The 23,216-nt window shown below is 42.4% G+C and overlaps 1 pseudogene; it reads left to right on the plus strand.

Moving 5' to 3' along the window:
• The first annotated feature begins 22,349 nt into the window (after positions 1-22,349).
• Positions 22,350-22,534, plus strand: LOC113629123 (up-regulated during skeletal muscle growth protein 5 pseudogene; annotated as a pseudogene).
• The last annotated feature ends 682 nt before the right edge of the window (positions 22,535-23,216 follow it).

The following is a 23,216-nucleotide window of genomic DNA, read 5'->3' on the forward strand; positions in this document are numbered from 1 at the left end:
GAAAAGACACCAAGGTCACCTGGTCCACCTCCCTCATTTCAAAGACAGGAACAGGAAGAGGAGAAGCTGAGTGACCTGTCCAAATGGCCTGTGGAAAAACCCCACACAAGTCTGGGCAGGTTTCCATGCTGCGAGACCACTGACTGTATGATCCGCATGAGAGTCGAGGTCAGGGATGACAGGTTTTTGAAAGGGCAACACGAGTGTGGCTTTTTTTTTTTTTTTTTTTGCGGTACGCGGGCCTCTCACTGTTGTGGCCTCTCCTGTTGCGGAGCACAAGCTCGGACGCACAGGTTCAGCGGCCATGGCTCACGGGCCCAGCCGATCCGCGGCATGTGGGATCTTCCCGGACCGGGGCACGAACCATCGGCAGGCGGACTCTCAGCCACTGCGCCACCAGGGAAGCCCAACGAGTGTGGCTTTTTAATTTATGAAATCGAAACCTACTTTGCAGTAAGCAGCTCATCGGCTGCTGGGGCATAAGGTGCGTTTGAACCTAATTAGACAAAGGCACCTCCTCTGTGTACATGACATGGGGAAAGAATTGTGCCTTTGGGTAAAACGGGAAAGTCTTCCCCATCCTGAGTAGGCACAGTCTGTTCACAGTGCCTAGTTGGAAAGTGGAGTGCAGGCAGGATTTCAGCTCCCACTTGCCCCTCTGCTGGCCGCTCAGAGCAACCTGCCCCAGGATGTCCCGGGAAGCCCCTGGCAGGGCTCTACCCTTGCTGGGGCTAGGGGGATGGCAGAGTGCTTGGGTAGCTAGATGAGACCTGGGCTTCTCTAAACGGCTCCACCATCTCTTCCTGCCTCCTTCTTGTCCCTCCTTCTTTACTTCTTTCTTTTCTCACTGTCAGCTAAAGTGGTTGGCATGGCCCCATCCTGGGCACTAAGATGCTATTGCAGAATAACATACTGATACGTGTACACTTGTACCTAACCTTGCCAGTCATCCGCTCAAGGGAAACCTCACCCAGCTCCACCTTTGAAATGTCTGCAATCATTTCTGTGATAAAGGAACACCATGTTCCTACCACGCAGTGGTCAATAGCTTTCTCGGGGCTTTGCTTCTTACCTCATTCAGCACAGTTTCGGTACAGCCTAGAAGTCACAACTTAGGGTCATAAATACATGTTTCATTTCATTTGTCTCCGCAGTCTGTTTTCCATAGCTCTTCAATCTCCCTAGAATGTGGGGTTGCCAAAATAAATGCAAGATAAAAGCTGGGAGACCTAATATAAGCCCCTGTTTTGTCACTTCCTAGACAAGTGATATTGGGCAAGTCACTTAATTCCACTATGCCATGGGGTTTTTTTCCATTTGGAAAAATGGGAGTAAAAATAAAGTCTAACATTTTCTTTCTTTTTAAAAAAAATATTTATTTGTTTGTTTTTGGCTGCGTTGGGTCTTAGTTGCGGCACACGGGGTCTTTCATTGCGGCATGTGGGCTTCTCTCTAGTGGTGGTGTGCAGGCCAAGTTGCCCTGCGGCATGTGGGATCTTAGTTCCCCGACCAGGGATCGAACCTGTGTCCCTTGCATTGGAAGGCAGATTCTTAACCACTGGACCACCAGGGAAGTCCCCAAATCTAACTTTTTCAAATGAGACAATGTAAAAATATCATAATTCCCAAGCACTATGCAAATGTTTGTTATCATTCATGTTTACTGTACTTGTGGCTCATTAAAGACGGCCACAATTCTTTGCCACTCCTCCCATCAATAGGTGGAGTCTACTTCCTCTCCCACATGAACGCTAGACAGGCCTTATGACTCACTGTGACCAATAGACTAGAGACCGGGAAATAAGTGAGACAAGCAGTCTCACTGTTTTTGTTTTTTTTTTTAACACGTGTAGCACCATCTAAAATACATGTACCACCAATGGGTAAGATGTAGTTCCTAAAAGACATTTCAGGCACTCTTACCAGTAGCAAATGGAATGGTTGTTAGATAAGCAAAATCAGTACATGTTCACCTTAGTAAGACATTTAAGGTAATTGACCAGAAAACAAATTTCACAATTTCTTACACAGAATTAGTAAAAAAAAAAAAAGGATGTATATGATACATATTAATTGAATTCAAAATTACCTAAATATGAAGTTAATATACTTATTATATGCTAAATTAAATATATGCTTGTGATAGGTTTTACAAATGTTTGATAAATATTTAATTTTTTTTCCTGTTGTGCTCCTCTCTGAAGTGGGATTTTTTTTTTTTTTTTTTTACATCTTTATTGGAGTATAATTGCTTTACAATGGTGTTCTAGTTTCTGCAGGAGGGAGAGGCCTGGAACCTTGGCGGGGCAGGTGACGAGGAGGTGTTTCTATCAGAGGTAGAGCTAACCTTTGCCTCGTGCAGTCAGTACCAGCTTGGGGCTTTGCAAAGCTGAGAACATTGTGGAGGAGGCAAAGTGGAGCAGCTGAGAAGATGTGGGAAAGAAAAAAGATTTTCACACTAACACCCAGGCTTAAGTTGGGTTAAAAAAGAAGAATGGATTATTCCTTCTACCAAAACCCCTCCTCATTCTGGAGAATGTGGTGAGATTTCAGGAGGAGAGAACAGTGAAGAGGTGAAGATGGGATGCGGAAACCTACTACAGGAGACTGAAGATGTGAGGGAAGCACATGGACTTTGGAGTCAGCCAGACCCGGGCTGGGCGCGCTGGCTCTACCGCTCACTGGCTGGGAGACTTTGTATGTTCAACCTCTGAACAGGGGCCGGTACAAAGGACTGGAAGGGAACAAGACTGGAGGAAGGAGACCTTGTGGTGGAGACCACCGGTGACCCCTAACCCACCCTCCCTTCTTTGGACACGTGCTTAGTCTATCTATGTTTCTCAGATTCCCTTGCAGATAGGTGTGGCCATGTGACTGTGTTTATTTTGCCAGGATGAGCAGACAGCAAGTGTGCCATTTCCAGGTCTGGCTCAGAAAGGACTCTCATGCACAATTGTCCATTCTCCTTCCCTTTGCCGACTGACTGGAGTGTCAATGGCCGCAGAACCCTTGGAAGCCACATACTGAGCAGAGATGAGCCTTCTTCACTCAGTGTCTTTGAAAGATTGTGTCAGGGATATAACTGTTGTTACTGTCAACCTGGTAACAAGGAATACATTTGTACTGTGTTAAGCCATTAGAACTTTGGGGTTTATTTGTTTCCCCAACCTAATACGATCCTTAGGAGGTTGTTGCATACACCAGAGAAGAGATGACGAGAATCTGGACTATTGATGTGGCCATAGGGGAGAGAATAGCAAAGGTAAGATAGGATAAGGTAAGGTAAAAGCCCAGGAGATTCTCCCATCAGAGAAGATGGTGAGGAGTTAAGGAGTCGGGCATCCTCTGGGATCAAATGAAAACTACTGTCTGGAAGGAATGAGTAACAGAACCTTCAAGAAATGCCAAACAGATAATGAAGCTGATGGTGGAGGCATCCTTTGGAAAAGTAGTAGCCATGGCAACAGACATCCAGCGAGGCCATCGAGAAACTGGAGCACAGAGTGACCTGGTGGGGACAAACACAACAGGCAAACTATTAGCAGAGGCCGTGTGGAAGCAGCTCGAACCTTCTGGGCAAGGCAGAGGTAGGGGTCCTGGGTTTAGCTTGTGGAGTGTGTCCTGAACATCCCCTTGCCTCCCTTTCCTGCCTCAACACGCATATAAAGTTTTGGCGGATCCAGGTTACAGAGGGAGCAGAGGAAGACAAAGAGATCCCCACTATTCTGTCCTCTTCTAAGAACTCGCCTTAGGAACTTCTTGATATCCTCCATGGCTGTTTCCTAGGAGGGGTAGAGCCCAGACTCTGCAGGCTAAAATGTTCCCGAGATGAACGCAGCCCAGTATGCTTGCTAATAACCCATTTTAGAAGTTTATGTGGAGGGTGGGTGTGGAATAAAACAGCTCATTAGAGGGATAACTGATGATTTGGGCGAGTCTCAGAGACAATCGCTTTGAGCCATTATTTATCTTATTTTCCGCCTTCTCTCATCTCAGCCTAATTTCTCAGATACTCTGCTAAGTGGTTAAGAAATCCATGTGTTTTTCCATCTCTTGTCCAATCTATTTTCTTTTGCTGTCAGAGTCTCTATTTCCACTTTGATTTTTTTCCCCCAGATTTGAATGCAGCAAACCCTGTAATTGAACTTTTTTTTTTTTAATACGAAGATTTAGAGCAGAATAGAGCTGAATGGATGCAGTGCAGAGGGTCGATTTTAATTCAGCAGACCATTCTTTTTATGTACTGGAAAAGACATGACATTCATTAAAGGATAATTTTCAGAAAAAGGCAAAATCATGACTCTCATAGAGCTATAAAATGAACACATGTTAAAGATTTTTTTTGACTCATTAATTGTGAGAACCAGGCAGACGTTATAACTAGATTAAAGAAGAGTCAACCAAGCACAGACTTATCCCCCCAAATTTATACAGAGTAAAGGAATGTTGAAATAAATGTGCAAATGGAGGCAAAACTGCCATTTTCTTGGAGTAGAGGAAGGGTTGTCCCTTCCCTGCACTGAATTCATTCTCATGTTTATAAAAAGAATTGGTTTGCATTGCTATCAGTTATCTACAATTTTCAGATTAAAATAGCTCCCATGGAATCAGAATCAGACAACCAGAAGCATGTGCTTTAGACAAGGCATAGTTTTCACTGAAGCATAAATTTTTTCTTACACATTTAGACAAATCCTTCCAGCTCAGGGAATTTATTTACTCACCGGCTTCTTCCATGGGTGACTTCGGCTACTTCAGAAAAAGCAGATTACAATTAACATCTTAAATTTGTAACAATCTAGGTTGAATTAGTAATAATTTAGCTTCAACAGTATACAAAAACTCAGCTCCTAACAAGCTCCATCCCCTTTTGTCATTATTGTCTCAAATTACATCTTTTTACATTGTGCTAAGAAGGAAACTTGGGTCTAACTGCAATTTGCTTTGCAGTTGCCCCACACATAATCCATATCTAAACTTGACCCTATCTAATTTTCATGGAAGGACATTAAATTGTATCTCATGTTGAATTAAACAGCCAATAACTGAATTTGGCAGTCACAGAAAGAGTCAGGGACCTGAGACCCAGTTCTAGCTTTCTGGCTAAAGAGGTGTGTCATCTCTGAGGCTTGGTTTTCTTACCTGCAAGATGAGAGAGGGCAGACTAGACGTTCTCAAAGGTTCCTTTTTGTCCTTAGTTTCTGTGACTCTACTTCTCATGTCAGTGGGCTGTTTGCTGTTTTACATTATTGTGATGATTAATTTGTATGTCAACTTGGTGAGGCCATGGTGTGTAGATATTTGATCAAATGCTATACTGGATGTTTCTGTGTTTTTGGATGAGATTAATGTTTGATGGACTTTCAGTAAAGCAAATTACTTTCCATAATGGTGTGGGCTTCATCCAATCAGTTGAAGAACTTAACAGAACAAAGACTAACTTCCCCTAAAGAAAAAGGAATTCTGTCAGCAGACTGCCTTTGGACTTGAACTGCAACTCTTCCCTGAGTCTCCAGCCTGCCAGCCTAACCCATCAGATTTTGGACTCACCAAGCCTCCGTAATTGTGTGAGCCAGTTCCATTAAATAAATCTCTCTATCCCTCTCTCTCTCTCTCTCTCTATCATCTATCTATCTATCATCTATCTATAACATATAGAGAGAGAACCAACAGGATGTGGAATGAATACACAGACGTACATACACACACGCACGTGCACATATATCCTGTTGGTTCTTTCTCTATATTTTCCTCTGGAGAGCCCTAACACAATTACCATGATGAAAAAGAGAGAGAATTGTTGAAAATGAATAGCTCTAGACTCCTCTGAAATCTGATAAAACCGATGTCTTCTGCCCATCCTCAGGACAGAAGAACAAAGTTTTACATACAACATCTACCTATTTAAAGGAATGTCCAGTTCTTTCATAAAATCCAGAACATTTATTGAGTAGAAAGATGAAAAGAGCATGTCTGAAAGTGAGAGTCCAGTTCTCTGATGATGACCGTTTCATATTCTGACCATAAAGGGGAGTGGGCAGCTGTCACAGAAGTGACCTGGAGGGTCAGGAGCCTATAACTCCCTTTCCAAATTCCCAGTGAAGTCTGGCTTTCTGCCTAGAGACTAGAAATGTGGGGTTATTAGCCTTGATTTTTCACTACCATGTCCACACGAGACAGGATGAGAACCACCAAGTTTGAAAACTCATGAATTTATTAAGGTCAAGGGTAAACAGATGGGATGAGGCTGAAGACGTTGGCTAGGAGCCAAGATCTTTTGACTTTTAAGCACAAAACACGCCAAAATGATATCAGGCTCTGTTCACACATTAGTGTAATACAATATCCTCACATCCTTTCCTATCTTTCTAATTGTCTCTTTATGTTTTTTTTTTTAAATAAATAAGAAAATTGAAGGGACAGTAGAGTCAAGTGACTTGCCCAAGGCCACAAAGGTAGTAAGGAGTGGAGACAGCTCTGACACAGCTTCTCTGTAAGCTTCCTCTCTTTCCATTGTATCCACAGCACCTCTCCTGTGGCCCACCCTTTCCCTGCCACCCCTCCTATTGAGTGGCCATGTACAAATGCATCATGCAGAATGCCAAAGGTGAGAAGATAATACTGCAGTGAAAAAGCAGGAAAAGAAATACCACTTCTCAATGTAGCAATAATTGGCAAGGGAAGCAATGTTGCTGTGAAAACATGGTGCCCACAGTGGTCTATTGGTGGGAAGGTAGGAATCATCAGACACACACGCACACACACACACACACGTACACGCACACACACACACACACACACACAACAGGTAGAGTCTAGATTGTGGAACCAACGGAATCATCTCCGTGCTTCTGACTGAGGAAAGCTCCCAAAAGATTCCTCTATGTGGTTTGCCTACATATGCCTCCTGTAGAAAAGACTTAAAATTTCACATTATGGATAAGCTTGATGGTGAATATGTAGGTTTTTAGTCATTCAGTGGAATTTATTAAGCATCTATTAAGGTCAAGACTCTGACCCCAAAGAAGCTGGAGAGAAATGCCAACGTAACCTAATTCCTGGGTTCTGCCCTCCAGGAGTTTTTTACCCAGACTTACCAAGGAAGATTAAAATTAGTGCTGGAGGGACTTCCCTGGTGCCACAGTGGTTGGGAATCCACCTGCCAATGCAGGGGACACGGGTTCGATCCCTGGTCTGGGAAGATCCCACATGACCTGGAGCAAGTAAGCCCGTGCACCACAACTACTGATCCTGTGCTCTAGAGCCCATGAGCCACAACTACTGAGCATGAGCCACAACTACTAAGCCCACAAGCCACAACTACTGAGCTCGTGTGCCTAGAGCCCGTGCTCCGCGAGAGAAGCCACTGCAGTGAGAAGCCCATGCACTGCAGCAAAGAGTAGCTCCCACTTGCCGCAACTAGAGGAAGCCCGTGTGCAGCAACGAAGACCCAATGCAGACAAAAATAATAAAAAAAAAATATTAAAAAAAAAAATTAGTGCTGGAGAGATGTACAAACAGTCTGCCTTACTAGCTCCAAGACAGAAGTGTTTGACTTCAACTGGGGAATTGAGAGAGGCTTTATAAAGTAGATGAAATCTGAGCTGGACCTTAAAGGCTGAGGGCAACTTCAGTTGGCAGAAAATGGAGGGAATTGCATTTCCAGCTAAGGAAACAGACATGGAAGTGTGAGAGTGTGGTGTCTAGGGGACAAGAAACCAGAGCACAGGCAAAAGAAGGGATGTGGAGGGACACGAAGCTGGCTTTCCTATGGGTTTTGAATGCTAGGATAAGGAATGTGTGGTATATTACATTTTGGTTCCCAGCTCTCCACTCTTCCTTCCTGCAAGAGAAGTACACATCTCCATTCACTGCCATGGGATTTTCAGTGCATCCAGTAGGAGGGGTATACGTTTCTGCGCCATTAACATTGGGCTTGGTCATGTGACTTGCTTGGCCTTGACATGTAGACCACATATGCCATGTTTCAGTAGAAGCCTTAAGAGCCATTCTTTGTTTCCAACAGCTCTCTTGCTTTTTTCTCTCTGCACCAGAATGGCTTATCCCATACAGGACCTGCATCTTCAGCTGAGTTCTAGAATGACAATGAGCCATGGAGCAGAACCACAGTTGACCCCGCAATGACCCATGAGTAACATGTAACATAAGTAAGAAATAAACCGTTGCTTTGCTGTTGTAACTGAAATTTTGGGGTCAAGTTTTGCCACAGCAAAACTAACCAACAATTTTTTTTTTTTACTTTATTCTGAAAGCAATGGGTTTTGGAAAAGACAAAAATTTTCCTTTCTCCCCTGCCCGGCATCCCATGAATTTCAGGGGTGAAAAAAAACATGTTTTAATTCCTGACTCTATTCAGACTCAACTGCTTTTTCCATACCAGAGACATGGGGGTGGGGGAGGATAGAATAACAATTAGCTTAATACACACTCTTTGTAGCCACTGGATCAGAGTCACATGGAATCTAAGTAAATCTGATAAATTGCTCTGCGAGCATCCAACACTATGCAGCTGATGGCAGCAAAAACATCACTTCCTTCCAAACTGTTAAGGATAGCGCCAATTTGCCAGATAGGAATAAAGATTTCAAATTTAAACTTGAAGCTTTACTTTCCAATGATGGAATATTCCATTCAGCCACAGCAAAGAAATAAATGGACTGACGTTTCACGCTGAGATGACCACCAGAGAAATGGCTTGGTAATGCTGGCCAAAACACTGAAAGTGTGTGTTGCCACCAATGTAAAAGAGGTTTAACTTTCAGTAGGTTATTAAGAAGGATTTGAGAATATATTTGTTGGTACATCTATTTCTTATCTATCACTTAATTGAATACCAACAAGGGTCGTCTTTCATCATGTAGTGGGGGAAGGAGCATGATAGGTGGAGAGGGGAGGAGCTTGAATGACACTAATAATAGTGATGATGATAAAGAAATGAGAAAGAGAATGGACTCTGGATTCAGTTAAGCCTCAATTGCAAGAATGGCTTGCAACTTACTAGTTATAGGTTCTGGGGAAAACTACTTTTAAAAATACCTGAAACAGGGACTTCCCTGGTGGCGCAGTGGTTAAGACTCCATGCTCCCAATGCAGGGGACCTGGGTTCGATCCCTGGTCAGGAAACTAGATCCCACATGCATGCCGCAACTAAGAATTCACATGCTACAACTAAGAAGCCTGCCTGCCGCAACTAAGACCCTGCACAACCAAATAAATAAATAAATAAAATATTAAATATAAAATAAAATAAAATACCTGAAACAAAATTTCCTCATTTATAAAATGGATATAATAATAGCTCTCTGCTGCAGTGATCATGAGAATGATGTGAGATAATGAATGTAAAGTACTTGGCATATGTAGTAGATGCTCAATAAATGTTGTTGACGTTTTCTTTCTTCAACTTTTAGTTTTTACCTGCTTCTCACCTGAATGCTTTTTCCTAACCCTATCAAAATTCTACCCATCCCTCAGTGTCTGGATTTACTGTTTCATCAGGGCATTCACTGACATCAGTGTGTGATACTCTACCTTCTCTGAAACAGCAGTAAAGACCATGGATGTTCATTTTTTGAATTCATTCATTCATTTATTCAACAAATATTACTGGAGTACCTACTCTGTACCAGGCACTGTTGTAGGTGCTGGAAATACAGCTGTGAACAAAGTCTTGCTTTCACTGAGCTTACATTATAGTAGGAGGAGTGGGATAATTAATAAAAAAATATTTGGTAAGTCAAATAATGATAAGTGCTATGAAGAAAAATAAAATAGGACAAGAAGAAAAAGGAATACCAGAGTGGGAAGGTTACTATTTATCAGATGGTCAAGAAAGGCCTCTCCGAGACGATACTGGAGTAGAGGGAGTGAGCCACGAGGAACTGGCAGGATGACATTTCAGGGTAAAGGGTCTAGCCAGTACAAAGGCCCTGAAGCAGGAGAAAGCTTGGCATGTTCTAGGAAGGACACGTGTGGCTGAGCAGAGTAAGCCAGGGAGAGTGGGTGGGAGAAGAGGTCAGGAAGGTAGGCTCTTGTGGGTGATGGGAAGGACTTCAATTTTTAGTCTGGGTGAGTTGGGAACCCATGAGAGTGTTTTTGAGCAGAGAAGCTGCATTATTTTACTTATATTTTTAAAAGGCTCACTCCATATGCTGTGTTGAAAATAGCTTTCAGAGGAATAAGGAGAGAAGGAAAGAAAGTTAAAGGGGCTTTTGCAGTAAGAGGTGAGAGACAATGGTGGCTTAGACAAGATGATAACAGTGGAGGTGGTGAAAAGTGGAGTCTGGATATATTTTGAAGAAGGGCTAAAAAGATTTTCTGGTAGATTGAGTATGTGATGGGAGAGAAAGAAAGGAGTCAGGAATGACCCCAAGTTCTTCGGTCTGCACAACTGGGAAGATGGGGAAGATGGGGGGGGAGTAGATTCTGGGTAGAGGGAGATTCATGTTCATTCTGGCATCAGTTGAGTTTGTTACCTATTCAGTACCCAAGTAGAGACCCATTAGGCAGATGGATATGTGAGTCTAGAGTCAGAGGGCGACATCTAAGTTTGAAATGCAAATTAGGGAGTCAAAAATCATACAAACAAACTTTAAAGCTATGAGACTGGAATTCACTGAAAGAGTGTTCAGGGTTTGGGAAAAATGAGAAGGAGCAAGGAAAGGAGACAGAGAAGGAGCAACCAGGGACAGAACTGAGAGTGATGCCCTGGAAGCCAAGTGATGGGAGTACTGAAGTATTGAACCGCTGTAAAATGCTGCCAATTAGATGAATAAGGTGAAGACCGAGAATAAGCCATTGCATGTGGGAAGGGCGAGGTCGCTGAAAATCTTGATAAGAACAGTGCTGGAAGCAATTTTGAGAATGAAAGCCTGACTGAAGTGTATTTAGGAAAGACTATTGAGAAGTGGAATGGGAAGTACTGGGTCTAGAAGGCTCATCCAAGGAGATTTGCTGTAAAGGAGACCAGTAGCTGGAGGGGGAAGTGGGGTCAATGCAGATTTTGTGTGGTTTTTGTAAAATGAGTGGTAATTCAGCATGTTTTGTATGCTACTGGGAATGATCCAATAGAAAAAGAAATATTGTTGATCAGGAAAGAGAAGAGATAATTACTGGAAATGTTTGTGGACAGATAAGAAGGGATTTGATCAAGTACACAGTGGAGGGTTTGGCTTTAGATAGGAACCCAACTAGATCATGCTAAGCAACAAGAGGAAAAGCAGGGCATTTATGTACAGATACAGTTAGTTGCGAGAAGTGGGAGTTGGCAGAATAGGGAAGTTCTCTTCTGAGAGCTTCTATTTTTTTCCCTCCAGTGAAATAGAAAGAGATAAAAGAATGGAGGAGATGCTGGAGGTCCGAAGAAGGAAGAGAACACGTGAAATAGTGATCTAAGGAAGTAGAGAATTGAATGGATGGTGACAATGTAGAAAGATTGCCGGCAGCTCTACAGACCCACTGAGGTTGGGAGTCATGAATATAAAATGAGACCTGTCACTGGGTTGTGGAGATTCTCTCCAGCCACAATCAGCCACTGGTTTCAGGTGAAGAGTAGGAGGGGAGTTGACTTCAAGCTTGGTTTTACCAGGCAGATGCCAAGAAGGAAAAGCGACTTTAAGGGAATGGGAATAAGGACAATGAATACAAGTGAGCAGTTGTTAATGATGGGCCATGGAATGTTAGCGGAGTAGGAGAGGGGAAAGTACAGACCTTAGACGGAGGAGAGACAGTGTCAGGGATGGACTCAACCTGGTGAGACTGAAGAATCGCTGGAGTTGGAGTGTTACAGAAGGTGGCCTGAGAAGATGGTCAGCAGGTCTGAAAGTAGGATGCACGGAATGGCCAGGTCTAGGGTATGAGTATGGGGTACGTGACTGAGGTGAGACAGAGGGCAATCGCTTATCAGTACTACGTGGGTCTAACGTCCCCAGAAAGCCCTTCGAGGAGAGGAGGCATGTCTCGTAGATCTTTGCCCTTCTCCCCGAGCATCCAGCACAGCGCTATGAGTTTAGCAGGGGCTTCATTTATGTTTATAAATAAGTGTTGAATGAAAGTTCAGTCATTACGGAATACAGAAAAATCGGAGCAACAAGATTCAGATTTTCTACTATAAACTACGACTTTCTGCATTTCCCCCCCTCCGACCCAAATTACTGCCAAGCCATTGAGATCAACTAAAGGGGACCCCTGGCCTTAGAGGTATTAAAGTAATGGTTTCAATTATTCAAAGCCAACCATAGAATTCCACGGCAGGAGGTCATTTGTAATTTGTGAAAGCATAAACTTGGACTTCATGGTTTGGAGCTTTAGCTGGTGAGTGAGACTAGACAGCTACTTAACGTCTACATCTCAGTGTGGTCGTGTTATTTTATAGCTATTATCAGATCTGTAGACACTCTCTGAAGGGAAGAAAATAAATTATTTGTAAAAATTGCCTAAAATCGAAAGCAATATTTTCATTGGGAAATTCATAGAGACATCTGCATACAAACCTCAAAGATGTGAAAACAACCAAATTTCACATCCATCTTATTTAAATGGACTCCCTGCTTTAATCTGTATCTTGGCATGTTGCTATATACTCAGGCCAAAAAGTACCAGGCACTGGGGAAATAATCTTCAGCCAAAACTAGCATTAGTATAAACTCAGGGAAGCAAGAGAAAAAACCTTTTGCAGGCATGGGCTGGGAGAATGAAAATAAAGTATAATTTTTTTTAAAAAATTCACCTTATCAGATAAAATGTACCGCTTTACCCAGCAGTGGAGGGATATTTGGGAAGCTGAGGCCTGGAGTAATCAATCAAATCTGATTACTCAGCAGCTTTGGTAAGAAAGAGAATGGGGGCTTCATTTAGCGTTTGGGGAAGAGCCTGCTTCCTCTCCACCCGCCCTGCCCAGAAAGACAAGGTCTTCAGAGGCATAACAGTAACCCCACCCTCATCCACATGTAATCCGCACCCCCTTGTGGTTCTCTGCAATCCACACATCTCACTGAATGAATTCCCACAACTGCCCTAGGCAATAAGTAGTAATGTATCATTTTGAGGATGTGAGTCGGAGGCTCAGAGGGTCCAGATGATCTGCTGAAGGACATTTAACTTATACCTGACAGAGCAGTGATTCAAACCACATCTTCTCAACCCAGGTCAAGCCTTTTCCACACCCCAACCAGCCCTATATTGGTGAGAGTCCAAGCTGAGGGGCACTTTGTCAGCTCACATGGGACGTTTGTCCTGGCTCACTCATGGTACGTTTCAATCAGGATTACCATTTGGGAGGAAAGAACATCTCAGAAGCAGGTTTTTGGCCTTGCCTTTAAGAGGACCATGTCTTCCTTCACTATGTCCCCTGTTTCTTCCCCTTTTCAGTCCCACTGCCCTCCATTACCTCATATCAAGTTATTATATCCAAGCTGAACATTCTGCCACTTGTGCCTTTTCCCTGCAAACCAGTTTTCTCATTGATGTCGATTACTTTTGCTAAGATGCCAGCTTCATTACTGATTTTAAACTGTTCACTGGCTGTTGTTCTCAGGACCAGGGACAGACTCTCTGGTTTGGCATTCAAGGCCTTCATAATTTGGCCCCAAATTATTTTGTCATCTGTGTTCCATTCCTCTGCCTCTTGTCACTCCAGAGTATGCATTTTCCTAAAACTGAACCTTTATGTCCTGTGTTCACTATGAATGCAGTGTCCTCACCCCTCCTCTTTCACCTATACGTTCTACTTCCATCCTTTCAAAGCTGAGGTCCATCTTTTCCTCCTCATGGCCTTTGCCAAGACATTCCAGCACAGGGCAGTTCTCTCAAGGTTAGTGTCTTGTTTGCCCCTCCAGATCCACTCTCCACCCTCTCCACCCTGTTCCCTGCCCCAGAAAATGAGTGCCATGGACCGGCTCCCTTACTCTCCAAATACTGAACTCTTTCTGTGGTTTTCCTCCACCCAACACTCACCTTTGTAAATAGCTTTTTTAAAAAATTAAAGTCTCCTCAAATTCCCAGTTTGAATCTGACAGCTGCTTCCTGTCAGGACCCTGCCTGACCTCATTCCCTTCGTCTATATACTCACAGGCTTTATTTATTGCTTTAAGCCTTCATCTACCATATCAAAGGTTGCCTTGAATTAAGAGCTGTTTTCCTCTGTGAGGGTCTATTCCCAACCTTACTAAAGTTTCCTGAAGGCAAGAAATGTGTATTATACTCCTACATACGCTTGACTATCCCTCTTACCATCTGCTTTTCCAGTCAAACTTAGCACACATTTGATTGTTATGTGTCCCTGTGTAAAGGACACCTAAAGAAGTTAGGAAAAACAGACCTTTTTAATGCCTAAGCAAACACATACTTGAATATATCTAATTATAAAGAAATAGGTGATTGAAACAAGTTAATAATGATATATTGCTCCTTCCTTCTCTAGGAAATTGGTTCCACTTTATTTCTGCTCAGAATTAAGTAAATCGTTACAGTAACTCAGAGACATTTCCATTGGCCTCAGTTTACCTACTTCCTGGCCAATGGGGGCACCTGCAAAAGATGGTACCAACTTTAAGATCTGACAAGCTTTCCGCCCCTTAGAAATGGCTTCTGAAAGGTCTGGCAACAATTTTCCAGAAATCAAGGAAGCAACCAAAATTGTTGTAAAAGGTAAATTTACCTCTCATGACTTTTGTGAAGACTAAAGTAATAAATATAAAATACCTAGCTCAGTGCCTGGAACATGGTATTGTTCAATGGGGTATCTCCCTTCCCCCTTATATTCAGCTGCATATATATTATATATATAATTATATTAAAATGTAGAGTTTTATATACAGAGTGTACATAGGTTTAATTATAAACGTGTTGCATACATTAAATGTAGCATCAACATAATACAGATTGTGCTTTTGGAAACTTAAACTGAGAACAAAATTTATATGCTTTTAACTATAGTAAATACGCCACACATTAAGAGAAATTACCATTTCCCAAAATTCATAAGCCAGAGAATCACTGCCTAAGACAATTTGCTGAAAATTAAATGTGATCCGTACAGTGCCTTTGTGGCTATTGTGAAATGCAAATATGGAAATGTTTTGATTATTTTAATTGCCCTAGGCATTATAATCGGCTATAAACTCAATCTCTATAGATTTTTAAAAGATGCTTTAGAAAGAAAAACCACTGAATCCATTGACAAGAAAAGAGTTATAAAGACCAGCTAAAATGTATCTTTATTTCCTTGTAAAAATCTCATAAATAATGGGAAATTGAGGAATGTATTACATTGAATCCCAACTCTAGGCTGGATTGGAGTGAGTTGGGCTTTTGCAGATAGCCTCCATCTCTGCTTCTTTCTCTTCCTGCTTTTCTTATTCCTCTGGTACTTTGTTTCTTGGGCTGTGCTTCTTTTTCTTTTTTGAAGTATAATCTATTTAGAAAATTACATTAGTTTCAGGTGTACGACACACTGATTGAAAACTTTTATAGATTACACTCCATTTAAAGTTATTATAAGGACTTCCATGGTGGTCCAGTGGTAAAGAATCCACCTTCCAACGCAGGCAACGCGGGTTCGATCCCTGGTCAGGAAACTAAGATCCCACATGCCGCGGGGCAGCTAAGCCCGCGTGCCTCAACCAGAGAGCCTGCGTGCTGCAAAACTACAGAGCCCACGTTCTCTGGAGGCTGCACGCCACAACTAGAGAGAGAAAAAACCCCACGCCACAATAAGAGAGAAGCCTGGGCACTGCAACTAGAGAGAAGCCCGCGCGCCACAACGAAGAGCCTGGGACACAGTGAAAGATCCCGCATGCCTCAGTGAAGACCCTGCATGCCACAACTAAAGACCCAACGCAGCCAAAAAAAAAAAAAATTTATTATAAAATATTGGCTATGTTCCCTGTGCTGTACAGTATATCCTTGTAGCTTATATATTTTATACAGAGTAGTTTGTACTTTTTAATCCCCTACTCCTACCTTCCCTCTCCCTGCTTCCCTCTCCCCACTCGTAACCACTAGTTTGTTCTCTATATCTGTGAGTCTGTCTCTGTTTTGTTATATTCATTCGTTTTATTTTTTAGATTCCACATGCAAGTGATAACATACAGTATTTGTCTTTCTCTGTCTGATTTATTTCACTAAGCATAATACCCTCCAGGTCCATCCATGTTATTTCAAATGGCAAAATTTCATTCTTTTTTATGGCTAAGTAATATTCCATTTGATATATATATGTATATATATATGATATATATACATATATATACGATATATATACATATATATATGATATATATATGTATATATATAAAGCAGAAATGGGATATTTTGGAACCTCAAGTAATCTTTTCCTCTCATTCTCCATATTTTACTTTCATAAACCTTTTTTCATTTTTCCTCATTGGTCAGTTTATTCACTCAACAGATTCTCTTTTGAGTTCCTAGGACTCCACATTCACTTTACTCAGGGGAAAAGTTCATTCTTGTTCAATTGCCTTATGAAGAAGAGAATTATTTAAAATCTGACTCCACATGTCCTCTCTGGAGTGCATTTTTGACTCTTTACTGCATCGTCTCACTCCTCAACACATTTCTCCTCAGGGAGGTTCAATAAATGCTCAGCTGCCTCCCACAAAGGAAGTCTGAGGCAAGATTCAGACCCCACCATCCACCCAGAGGCATGTGTTGTTCCCTCAGTCTCCTCGCATAGCAGTCTGAGAGACTTACCAGTTCTAAATGATTGATTTGCCCTTCCATGGGCATCCCATCATCATTAAAATCAGGGGCAGAAAAGAAACAAGAAGAGAGGAAGGGGGTGGAGAAAAGAAAAAAGAAACAAAGGGAAGGGAAGGGGTGGGGAGGGAAGGAAACAAAATAGCCATCTCACCCCACTGGTCTGAGGCAAATAATTCAGCAGGTCATGAAGAGCATTCTAATCCAGGGTCTAGTTGTGTGTGTGCGAGTGTGTGTGTGTGTGTGTGTGTGTGTGTATGCGCATGGAAGCATGTGCATGTTTGTGCACAGCACATGTGCAGTTTTTGCTACTGCTTCAGAAGTTTTATTAAAATTTATCACATTTGATCCATGGCCAGGGTGCCATTTACATGCTTTACAATTAATGTACAATTAGTTTACTAAATAAGCCGAGATGAACGGGCCCCAAAACAGAAAATGAGGTGCCTTTCTTTCTCGGCTCTGATTTAACATTCCTTGATTGAGTTACTGGTTGGTCTGTTTCAATTTAGACCTATTTCTTCTCTCTAACAAAGGTCAGTTCTAGACCAAGGAGACCATATATTTTCAACTTCTATGCAAATCAAATGTCTTGGTGACTATACTAGTACAGACGATAATTACCAGAATGAATAAAAGAATAAGGTCCAGAAGCATCTTGTATAATAACACACACTCTCTCTCTCTCCCTCTGTCTCTTTCTCCCCATTTGGTCCTCAACCTTAGGGTCAGCCAGAGACTGTCCAAAGCTTTGCAGGGACAGATATATCACTGCCGGGTCTTAGCATTGATGAGTCTCGGCATCTGTTTCTCTTGTTCTGAGTTTTCATGGACTCTTAGGCAAGAAATTCTGCTTGAAGAATTTAGCTCTGCATTCTTGGTCATGTTACTATAATGTTCACCAGAGTTACTTGTTATGTGAGTGTTTATCAGTGAGTATCACTGACATTGCAGTTACTGGTGTGCATGCTTATTTTACACCCATAAGTTATGACCCTATGAGGGGCAAGAACCTTGTCTTTCTATTCATCTTTCCATGCACTTAGTAGATGCTCAATAAATGTTTGTTGCAGAATCCATGAGTAGTTGTTATCTCTAGATGAATGCTCTTTACAAGTGGATGAGAATTTTCAGGCGTTGACAAATGGTATTCCCTTTAGTAGAGCAAGTTCCAAATTGCTGAGCAGTTTGGAATTTGTTTAATGGTGTCGGCTTGGGCACAGCGTCATTATTTCCAGCAGTCAATACCATTTTTAAGTGCTTTCTACCTGCCAAGAACTGTGTTCGACAGGTAATTTTTTCTAATCTATTCAGTAACCCTGGATATAAATTTTATTATTTTCATTTTAAAGATGAAGAAGCTTAGAGAGGTCATATAACTTGCCCAAGATTACATAGCTAGTGAGTAGTATGGGGATTCTTATCCTAGTAGGTTTGCATTTATCCCCTACACCTCCTTACATCTCACAACCAAACTTTAAGGAAAAAATAAGAATGCTGAAGTTTTGGGGGGTATGCTGTTTATGCAGTGGGTAGCTTTTCTGAAAGCAAAACTCTTTTACCTTTATATAAAATGTACTAAATAGCTATGCATGTATCACCTTATTTAATCTTCACCCAAGCCTTAAAAGGTATTATCTTTGTTTTTTATCGTCTAGAGAATTTATAATTTTCTTGGATCAGAAAGATTAGAAAACCTGCTCCAGGACACCTGGACAGAAGTAGCACAGCCAGAACTAATCACAAGATTTTTGTGGTTTCCACCACATGACTCAACATCCCAAAGATAGCAAGGAATCCTAAAAGACTGAACAGGGAAGCAGTCAGAAGCCGGGCTCTAGTCTAACACTATGGAAACAGAATCGAAAGTCAAATATGTGCGAAAATATAATTCTTCGAGCATGTACAATTAAAGAACATAGATAGCAACCACGTTTCAGTGGTTATTGGGCATGGTTTCCATAGCAATATGATTTATTTCCAGTAGAATCTGTCAACCTAAAACAGCAGGTTTTCCCTCATTAAGAGAAACAAATAAAAAGTTCATTGATATTTGTTTTTCCATTATGCAAAGATTATAATGTTTGGTTATGGCAAAGAGACAATAATTCTCTCCGCAGAACCAACAGGAAATAAAGTCACCATTGTTTTTCTGGAAAAAAATGGATTCTTGTTGGTCTTGGGGAGCTGCGGCAAACAAAGGACACCAAGCGCCCAACATGCCATGCCAAGGCTGGAGGTTGATGCAGTGCGTGCAAGTCTCCTAGAATACACGGAAGTTCACACTGGCTTTCCTTGAATGGAAAAGAAATTTAAAGAGAAAGAAGGATTTTCTCCAGGAAGGAGCACTTAGCCTTGAACAGAGCAGGGAGGCCCAGAACTAGAAGAAAGCTAACATTTATTGTGTTCCTTCCTCAGCAGACACCACTCTAAGCACCTCCTACGAATTGTCTCAGTTACCCTTCTCAACAACCCCATGGGGTAGGTACTATTACTACCCCTGAGTTACAGGTGTGAAAACCGATGCACAAGCCATTCAGTGTCTTGACAAGGGCACGCAGTTGGGAATGGCAGAGTAGGGTTTGAGTTCTGGAAGTCTGGCCCCAGAACCCGCACTTTCAACCACTCTTCTATGTAGGCCAGGAAGTGAAGAAGAGAACGATTCTTGCCCAATATCCCACAATGACATAAGTGACCGAACTTGAGATCTTAGACTGCAGGTTCACTGGCATTTCCATCCTGCAGGGCTGGCTCTTCATGCACAGGCTATAGAGTATTAGGAGAAGGAAGAGGTTCATTGGAAGCAGAGTGGTGAAAGTGCTAAAGGCATCTGTTTTTCCTCATGCTTTTTCATAAGCACGCTCATCCTTCTAATTTCAAACAGTTTTCTCCAAAACTCCCTCAACAGCTCAAACCCTGCTAAAGCTACTGTAAGCGTGTGCCCCAGTTTTGGTGGAGCTACAATGTGACGATCTGATAATTATCGAGCCTCAGATTTGAAATTCCTTTGCCATATGGTGATTGTTGTGTTTAGAGGAAAGGGGTTTGATCTACATTCCTCTTAGTCAGGGAGTGATGATGTTGTCAAATAGCTGCATTCCACACACCAGCTACCTCTGCTGCTCTTGTAGATAAAAATAACTTGCTTATAAAATGGACATTGGCAGGTACTTGATGAGACCAAAAACCGAAAAAGTGTGTCTATGAGCTTGACTATGAAGATAACCATGGAGGAGGCAGATTTGCATAGTGATGAATAATGTCACTTCTGCAAAGGGGTCAGATCTCAGCTCTAACAACTACTAAGTCAGTAATCTTGAGCAAGTTATGTAACTCCCCTAAGCCTCAGTTTCCTCATCTATTAAATGGGACTAATAATACCACCCTCAGAGGTTGTCAAAATTATGCAAGATAATCAATATAAAACAGTTCTAACAGCATGTGGCCCAGTCTAAGCCTCACCCGCTGCTCCCCTTGCCCTTTGCACTCCAACAATACTGCTTTGGTCCACCAAATGCCTTGTTCTCTAAGCCTTCCACTCTGCCTGGAAGGCTCTTCCCCGATTTGTCCTCTTGAGAAATTCCTCTTCATTCTTCAAGTTTAACTCAAGTGCTTCAGTCTCACATATCTTACATAACTCTTCCATCCCGCCACCATTTCTAGTAACCCACCATTATAATAGTAACCACCATTTCTAGTAACCCACCATTATAATACTTACTAAATTGTGATGATTTTCCAACATGTCTTCCTCTTCATTCTACTTCTTGGGTGTACATTAATCCTTGGTGCCCAGGGCAGAGCCTGGCACATCACGGGCATTCAATAAGTCGTTGTTGGATAGATGAACAGGCAAATACTGAGTTTCAGTGTAAAGTCCAGGCTTATGTTCAATCGAATAAGAAAATCTTCTGGAGGTATTAACAGTCTAATATCATCAATTGGGAAGGCTCTAACCATAAAATCTAAAGTGTATTCTCATTTTGGTTTTAATCAAAATCCAAAGCTTTAGAAATTACAGTCCAAACATAATAAGACCTGCAAGACATTATAGATCATTTTTATGACAGAAGGAGAATCACAAGACCAGTGGAAGGAGGCTGAGATCATGATCCAACTTGTACTAGAGAAATTCCAAAGGATTCAAATTCATGTCCCAAACAGCAAGTTATCATTGATTTTTTTACCACCTAGTAAGTATTCTGAATAATAATGCACTAAGAGACATGAGTATATAAAAGCACATCAAGAATAACTAACTAGGAATTATCCTGCACACTAAACTCAAGCTCTATGGAAATAGTTATATTCCTCTCATTGTTCCAAAGGGATAGCCAGTTCTTGGACCGTTTCACTATAATGGAAATAGAGCCAGGAGCTAAGTCTGGAAACAGCCCATTCACACAGTTCGAAGTTTCTCTGGTCTAGACTGCTCTAGCAGGCAGGATACCAGAAGATTGATAAGGGCAGAATATTTCCACATTTTCTAAATGAGAACTGAGAATTGATATGCCCTTAAAAAAAAAACCCTGTCGGACTTCCTTGGTGGCACAGTGGTTAAGAATCCGCCTGCCAATGCAGGGGACACAGGTTCGAGCCCCGGTCCAGGAAGATCCCACATGCTGCGGAGCAGCTAAGCCTGTGCGCCACAGCTACTGAAGCCCGCGTGCCTAGAGCCCGTGCTCTGTAACAAGAGAAGCCACCACAATGAGAAGCTCACGCACCACAACGAAGAGTAGCCCCTGCTCGCCACAACTAGAGAAAGCCCACGCGCAGCAACAAAGACCCAACACAGCCAAAAATTAAAAAAACAAAACAAAAAACAACCCTGTAAAGACTCACTGCAGAATGCCACCCTTCGTGTAGCCTGTTGACCAGCCAGTGTAAGGCATCAGCTCACAACCAATGGAGACAGGAGAAGTCAGTGGTATCAGGATAAAGGCCAGGTACCCCAGAGTCTTCTGGGGAAAGGCTCCACAGAGAAGAGGGACAGGCAAAGCTTACTCTGAGACAGGTCCCACAAGAATTTTTCACCTGTGGGTGGATTACTCAGGATGTCTCAGGCTTGAAGGGGACTCTGAGGTTCCGTAATTACTTTTATAGACTGCATTTTCTTTTGTAGACACCATCTGCAGTGTCATGGCTGGAAAGGGGGTGTGTGTGTGCGCGTGTGTGCGCATAAGAACACTACCATATATTCCTCAAGATACAGGACAATCTGATACTTTTACAAACATCTGTGCTTCCCTGGTGGCGCAGTGGTTGAGAGTCCGTCTGCCGATGCAGGGGATGCGGGTTCATGCCCCGGTCTGGGAAGATCCCACGTGCCGTGGAGCAGCTGGGCCTGTGAGCCACGGCCGCTGGGCCTGCGCGTCCGGAGCCTGTGCTCTGCAATGGGAGAGGCCACAACAGTGAGAGGCCCGCGTACTGCAAAACAAAACAAAACAACAACAACAAAAAAAAAACATCTATACTGGGAAGGCAGAAATGTGTGTCCAGACTGAGACCTGCAGAATGCAGTTTACAGGGCTTCTTCTGGCCAGGTTGAGGGCTAGCTGTGTATGTTGAAGTATACAGGTTACAGAATGCATGCCTTTTGCAAGACTGAAATCATGACAGGTCCAGAAACTGAGGCACAATTCCATTTCACTGATATTAAAAAATACTTCAACTCTTATACTCTCACAGGTAGATTGAATTGTGTACTGGCCACATGTGGAGGCATTGCTTTGATGGTCTTACACTTCAAGATAAGGTCTAAAACACTCCAGCTGTGAAAGCAACTTATGGAGTCTAAATTCTCTGTGCCTCATTTGTTAATTTCCCCTGCCTGGAAAAGCTACAGTCAACTCAATGTGACACTCAATTTGCACAAAAAAGAATCCAGTTTACATTTCTCATCACTTTCCCACTTGGTTGTTTAGGTTTTCAGAGGACAGTGGTCATTCTCTTCCATGTGGTGGGCACTCGATGCAAGTCATAATGCTTCTCCTATCTGCTCCCTCACTGATTCTCCCCCAGAGTGGAGTGACTGCTCTGCCCAGAGCCTTTGGGAGAGGAATCAGGCAACGAGAACTCAGTCCTTTCCTCTCTCCTTCCTCTGGAGAGTCAGCTGCTCCTAGACAGCAAGTGTTCTGATTCTCCGTGCTCTAAGTTTTTCAGTAGGAGAGCTCCATATGCTGCTGGCTGTCCAGGTGAGCTTGTGACCAGGTGGATAAGTCTGCCTGAATCTGGAGTGAAGTACCGGAAGCTCATTCTTGCTGCACTTAAACCATATTCACCATCCAGCCTTTATCAGCAAAAGAGTGACACATTGGACTCCATCTGCCTGACCGTTCTGTATATCCCAATTGCTTCCAAACTGGGTCAGGGAAAAGGAATGTACTTACTGGCTCCCTAAAACCCCAATAGGTTTGAAGACACAGCTGACATTACCCACTGTTTTACCACCTTGTCTTTGCCACAGCAGAAGACATGGC

The sequence above is a fragment of the Aethalodelphis obliquidens genome, unplaced genomic scaffold, assembly GCF_003676395.1.
Source record: "Aethalodelphis obliquidens isolate GAN/ISIS:26980383/991018 unplaced genomic scaffold, ASM367639v1 scaffold1, whole genome shotgun sequence".
Classification (NCBI taxonomy): domain Eukaryota; kingdom Metazoa; phylum Chordata; class Mammalia; order Artiodactyla; family Delphinidae; genus Aethalodelphis; species Aethalodelphis obliquidens.